This window comes from Gigantopelta aegis, chromosome 3 (genome assembly GCF_016097555.1).
Source record: "Gigantopelta aegis isolate Gae_Host chromosome 3, Gae_host_genome, whole genome shotgun sequence".
NCBI classification, from domain to species: domain Eukaryota; kingdom Metazoa; phylum Mollusca; class Gastropoda; order Neomphalida; family Peltospiridae; genus Gigantopelta; species Gigantopelta aegis.
Genome location: NC_054701.1, coordinates 20,135,451 through 20,142,318, shown reverse-complemented (window position 1 = coordinate 20,142,318; position 6,868 = coordinate 20,135,451). Strand labels below are relative to the sequence as shown.

At 40.1% G+C, this 6,868-nt stretch overlaps 1 long non-coding RNA gene across 1 annotated transcript; it reads left to right on the top strand.

Moving 5' to 3' along the window:
* The first annotated feature begins 991 nt into the window (after positions 1-991).
* Positions 992-5,223, top strand: LOC121369523. Its single transcript, XR_005957629.1, has 3 exons — positions 992-1,235; positions 4,291-4,447; positions 5,086-5,223. It is a non-coding gene; the product is annotated as an uncharacterized LOC121369523 (long non-coding RNA).
* Positions 5,224-6,868: the final 1,645 nt, after the last annotated feature.

Here is a 6,868-nt window from a genome sequence, read left to right as displayed (position 1 = left end):
GAGGATACGAAATAGTATCACTATAAAGCAAGGTAAAGTCTAGAAAAAGAGTAGTAGGGGCCGACCCCGCTTCCTATTTCTTCTTAGAGTGAGGCGGTCAATCTTCCAGTGCTGCTAGGACAGGCTCAGACATGTAGAGACTAAACGCAAACAACCGTGGCGTTCTGCAGAATGGCCGTCATACAAGTCACGAAAAAACAAGTCGACAGTCAGACGGAGAAATGATGTGGAGGCAAGGAATCTCGCTAAAAAAGAATCCAACCTGGTGGTGCAGGCTGTCAAAACGAGAAGCGTTCCAGCGTTCAATCAGTTCCAATGGCCGCATACATCCCAGTAGAAAACTTCGTTTCGCTGACAAAAACAACGAAATGAAGGACCCCCAAGTCGAGCACACGAAAGCACGTGCAGTGTGCACAAGCGAAACAAACATGTCTTACCGCGTGGAGCTCCAGACTAGGAATGGAAATGCCAATTAGTCGAAAAATAAGTACTTGTCTGTTATATAACCACTACCTGATTACCTGTGTATGTAATGAACATGGCCTCTTCATGTTTATACAAGTTTTGATTATAGACGGACAATGGTTTATTTATCAATGTACATAAACTGGTTGCCGTACATAAACATATTTTCTCCAGTTTTTCATAGTTTCTCCCTGGCCTCTTGTGAATAAAACTCTGTTTATACAAATTTTCATTTGGATATTTGTCATAATTATTATTTGCATACTTTATGCGTTAAGCAATATCTATACCATTTATACAATAATAATCGGTTTCCAAATAATCTGGAACAGTTCATTATAATGACTGAGGTAACAACATGCATGTCAATAAGACCATTGAACCATATCTATTGTTGTTTTAGCAGTTCGACCAATTGAGAATTCGACCAAATGGGAGTAAGCCGTCCATGTTCAATTGCCAGTTTGTCCTTTTAATGGACATGTTTGAATAATTTGTTTCAATCTGTTCGTTCGAGTAAGTCGGTGTGGTCTGCTTGTATACCCTGACCCTATGTATACGAATGCATGCGTTGAACATGAGTGAATCAGTTTCTGTTTTGTTATTTTAAAATAGCTTTTTGTTGTTGCTTTGTTGCTTAGAACATGGATATGTATGTAACGCAGTGAGACGGACAGTCAGAGAGACATTTGGATAGCGGGCAGTCAAGACATTTGGAGAGATGGACAGTCAGTGAAACAGTTGGAGAGACGATGAGAACGAGGGAGAGGGTAAGGTAGAGAGACAGAGACAGACAGTTGGAGAGAGAGAGAGAGAGAGAGAGAGAGAGAGAGAGAGAGAGAGAGAGAGAGAGAGAGAGAGAGAGAGAGAGAGAGAGAGAGAGAGAGAGAGAATTGGAGAGACTGGCAGGTGCAAGTGAGCACCAGCAGCCCGACCGTGGTCGATAGCAGGCGGAGGGGGATAATGGTGCTATGGAATTTTGAATGGAGCAAGAATTATGCCAAAAGAGAAAAGGTGCGCAAGTTTGATTGAGGAATTTGGGTGCAATTTTGAACGGTCAGTCAAAAAGAAAGTTCCGGAGCTAATATAGGTTTTGACATTAGTGAATCGAGAGTAGCTCGTTAATTAGACCTCTATGATTCTGTGGTTTCTCCCTAGGTTGCCCATAGGGCTCTTAAAAGGGCCTGACCGCTTCTGGTCGTTGCATGACATCCCTGGGGAGACTCGTCCAATTGTGTAAACACCGGTAGGCAAGGTGCTGTCGTTCCGGTGTTTTTCCAAATCTTGTTGTTGTTGCAGTTAACGACGGCCTCCTCTTCAGTGTCACCAAGTACCAAGTAAACCACCAGCGGCAAGTATCTGGGGGTGGGATAGGGTAGGCTGGTATTCTTTTGTCCAGCTTCCCCTAGGTGCAGTGCAATTGTGTACTCGGAGCCGGTATTCTTTTGTCCAGCTCCTTATTATAGTACGTGCTGGGGCCATTAAATGGGGGCGATGCATTGTTATCATTATGATTTACTTCGCTGCTACCTGAAGACACTCTTGACACATACCACTGGAATTCACACCACACTGGTTTCCAAGGTAATAATAACAAAGTATTTGTATATTTCATAATTTTAATGGAGCCAGAAATTGGCTGCTTTAATTTTTATAATTTATTACATAATCACTGATGTAATATGACCACAACAACAACAAATGTTAAGCTTGAGGTGAACTCAAACTGGGTATTGACTATGAAAAATCGTATATTGGCCAAGACTGAAAAGATGCCAAATATGGGATGTGTAATTTGGACAGGTTGCCAAAAATGGGACAAAAGAAAGGATTATAACAAATATGGAATTATTCATGCAAAAATACCTGGTCGTCCAAAACACCAAACTTTTAAAGTACACCGACTCCAGTATATGCTCCACCACAATCACTTTGACATACCTCGTAGCATGGATGTATCACATTTATGTCACCACTCCCTCTGTGTTAATACTGAACACTTGAGCCTCGAACCACATTATGTTAACAACAACCGTCAGCACTGTCTAAACATTGTCCCGAAACACTGCATCGGCCATCCAGGTTATAGAGACTGTTTTTGTCTTCTTGGGAACAGGTATGTATGATCTGTTAGACATGGTGGTACAACTTCGGAGTCAAGTACATTCTTCTTGTAGGTTGTTCTTGCAGTACTGTTGTGTTTGTCGTCATATTGCTGGTATCGAACCTTGCGGAGATAATTTCTTCGGGATCTGTACCGAGTAGTTTTTTCCCTAGTAGCATGATACCGGTCTTCGCGTTCCCGAGCTTTCAGTTCTGCGAGGGCGTGTATTCTTCCAGTCAGTGGGGCTCCCACTAGTTGACATCTTGTAACAGTAGACTTTAGAATTCCTTTGTTGAGCATGTGGGCTGCACTGTGTATTTTTGCTCCAAAGTTGCGATAGAATGTCACTTGTTTCGGATTTGTTCTAGTATAAGCCCGGTTGACACTTTCTACTTTTTGAGTGTTTGTATTGAGTTTTGTTTTAAGAACTGCAGTTTTGCCGAGTCAAAGTTCTAGGCATTTTCTTAACAATTCTTTATCGCCTTCTTTCATTTTCAGAACTGAATCTGCAGGTAAATAGGCTGGTTTCCATGCCTTGATCCGCCTGCCCGAACACACGAATGAATGCCTTTGACACAGTGTTGAACAGTTGCCACTCACACAGGCCACGATGGAATCGATGGTGTACGTCATTTTTCTAACTATTTTAGTGATATCTCCTGCAAGTTGACGGTGGGCGATATTAAGTTCGAGGTGACAACGTTGCTTGATGTCCATGGCAAAAGGTCGCTGTACTTTCTGTCGGTCTGATTTATTTTCCCCCCGGAAACATGTTTAAGCTAAATGAAACTTTTTCAATCGCCTTTTGCTGACTTTTAGAAAAATTTCTAGTGTCACGTAAATTCTCAATGGAACCTGTCTGTGCTCGGGTAGCACCGTCAGTAGCATGTGAATCGCCATCAGTCGTGAAATAACCAATGTTGAGTTTGTCTTCGTCCACTTGAAATTCATTCACGCATTTTTCTGCATATAAGCCCTCATTGCCGATGGAATCTGTTGTCTTGAAATTGGCTGTACATTTTCCACTGTGATCTGGACATGTAATTTTCTCTCCTTTAGATCTGAGGATTTCAGCTTTTTTGCAAAGTTTGTTTGCAGTGTATATCCCAATAATTTCCTTTTTAGGTGTTTCGTTCTCAGCAGTGGTGTAGACCGCTTGAGTTGCAGGCTGGAGGGGTGTGCTCGAGTTGCCACCGAAAAGTCTGTTGTAACGGCAGTCTCCCTCAACACTTATCTTGTGATCACTGGTAAAACCTTTTAGTTTGTTTAGTCGAACCAAATTAGACCGTCTTTCTTTCATATCCTGTCTGTTTATGTACACTGTTTTGGATCCAACATAATTGGCTGAATTCTGCATTCCACGCTTGCTTCCAACAGGGATACCAGCTGCGGATAAGGAATCGCGAAATCCTGTAATTCCAACTGATGTATTCATAAGGCCAACATGTATCCCAATATTAGGCTGAGCAGCTTTCTGACCTCGTGCAGTGTGTAAAGTGACTTCTTCGTACAATTTGTGCTTCTTCGATCTAAAATGACATAGCTCACATTTTAAACCTAGGCGCCAACACATACCCCATTGTTGATAGGACTGTTCGTCATACTTCAGATCACCATCACATGTTGGGAAATTATTTCTATGTTCTCGATAAGATTCATTGAATAGATTGAGCACAGTGAAGAAGTTTATAGCCATCTAAGTCTTGATTGGTTTGTTTCAGGAAATCTTCCAAGGCACCGGGAACAGCTGTGTGAGGCCGAAGTAACCGCATATTACCAGTCGTCCCCTGTGAATCGGTGACCACATATGAAGATGCACCTCGACTCATTGACGGCTTAGCCACTGCATCAAAGTCTTCCCTGGACAGCCTGGTACAGGTAGGTGATTTGGTGGCATTTGGGAGCAGTGTACTTTCGTTTTGGTGATGGAATTTGTGACCAATTACATATACATTTTTTCTGTTAGGGGGTCTACCCAAAACTTTTTTTTCTTGGCAGGGTTTTCCGCATAATAATTTATCAATGTCAGTATATAAATTTAATTTTCTGTAGTCTGCCCCAGTGTGACAAAAACATGTTCTCACTTTTCAAAATTATCTGACTGACAAATAATCCTGCCTCTGGGAAAACATTTGCCAGGTCCGCAGAATACCCCCCACTGAATACTTTGTCCTGGTATACAGTAACAACACACTGAAACAACATGCTGTTGTGTCATGGTGGACGTATGGCTGCTAGTGGTTACCCAATATGCCAAAGATACTCCAAATAGAACAACAGTTTTGTGATAATCACTGAAGTGATTAGAAAATGTTTCCCACATTCCACAATTTTCAACTTTAAAATCAAATGTAAAAATTGAGGGACAGGTGAGGTGGCCTGAAAATACCCCCCTGTATACAGTATGATATTACCAGGTTTAGCAATCAGTCAGACTTGGCCTAAAATAGAAATCTTTATTTAAACAAAACAATTCCAGTGTATCATACTAATAATTTTTTCCCCATTTTTTCTAGGCCAAATCAGACCAATACAGTGACACTCCTCAAAGAGTTATCTCCCCTTGACCAGTGTCAACATATAACCAAGTGACTTTCGTGAAGTGCAAAATGTTAGTATTCATGTTGGAGCAATAAAATTTATAAACCGAAAAATATTTTTTGTTCTTAAGGTTGCAGAGAAGTAAACTGACCAATGAGCGTCGTGTTGCCTACGAAGATAGTGCTTTTAAAATACACCCCCTATTTGAATAAAATAATTTATGAGTTTGAAAATAGGTAAGAAATTGGATCTTTGACAGGAATTGCACCTACATTTATGGTTCACAGTTGTGTTGAATGAGATCTCACTTTCCATGAGTGATTTGTACATACCGAGTATGAATACATGGTCGGGGTTGAGAGACTTCCTAGCAGCCGTGAAATGGCAAAATGGGGGGTGCCTCCAAAAATAAGAGATTATTTCCAGATTTAGGTTGACATCACCCAGTTCAGACATACTTGCTGCACAAAACAAGGACTGGCCATCATCACTACATGTGTGATTCACCTGGGAAAATTCTCTTTTTCTATTTTTTAAAATTTATGTTAATATAGTGGACAGTATGTTATGATTTACTTCGCTGCTACCTATATCCTGCGAAGGTTAGAACGGCGAATGCCGCAAGGCTTTGCGAAGCGGCATTCGTCAGTTGACGTGAGTAGGATAAAGTAGATATCTTACGACAGTAACCGGTTATTTTATTTGTGTTCCAATCCTACAATAATACGAAAAAAAAATGTATTTAACCTTTTTACTTCACAACTTTACCATTTTCTAGGGTAATAGGCCCACACGTGTTGAATGCCCAGTCGACTACAATATCTATACACTAAAACAAAATAGTTCTAAAATAACAATTTATTTCTTATTTTAAGAATAAAAATTAACTTGAAAAAGGTTTTTAAAAATAAAAATTTATCAACTGAAAGTAAAAGAATAAGTAACTTTGAATAATACAACACTCCTTTGCTGATCATAACTAGAGTAAAAGTAGTTTTTGTGGAATGACTTAAAATATATTATATCTTGACAATACATATAGTGTTTTCAGAATAAAACTGTATACTGAAAGGATATATTATATACAAATCTGAATAATGTTATATTTTCATATCAAATCAATTCTCTGAAAATCTTTTGTATTTACCTTTGTTTGACACCCATCTTCTCGTAAAACTTCGCAACAGCATATTCATTTCTACGGGGATTTTTAAAATGTAAGACGCCCCCCCCAAAAAACCCCAAAACAACAACAACCAAAAACCCCCACAACAACAACAACAAAAAACAACAACAAAAAAACACACAAAAAAAACAACAACAATCAAACCCCCACAAACATTAAACCCCACAAACATTAAACCCCACAAACAAACACAATGACTAAACAACCCCCCCCCCCCCCCCCCCCCCCCACACACACAAACCCACAACCCCACACACCTATATATCATTGTCAATCCATGTTAGTGGCCTACTTACCCACAACGACAGGCTGCGAGTTTAGAGTACACATATCTATGTCGCTAACTGTGTCTTTTCTCTGAAATTAGATAACAGTGAGAGAGAGAGAGAGAGAGAGAGAGAGAGAGAGAGAGAGAGAGAGAGAGAGAGAGAGAGAGAGAGAGAGAGAGAGAGAGAGAGAGAGATAGATGGAGAGTAAAGTTTGTTTTGTTTAATGACACCACTAGAACACGTTGTGTTAAACCGTATCTAACGAGCGAAAGCGAATTGGATACGTTTTTAAGCAACGAATTA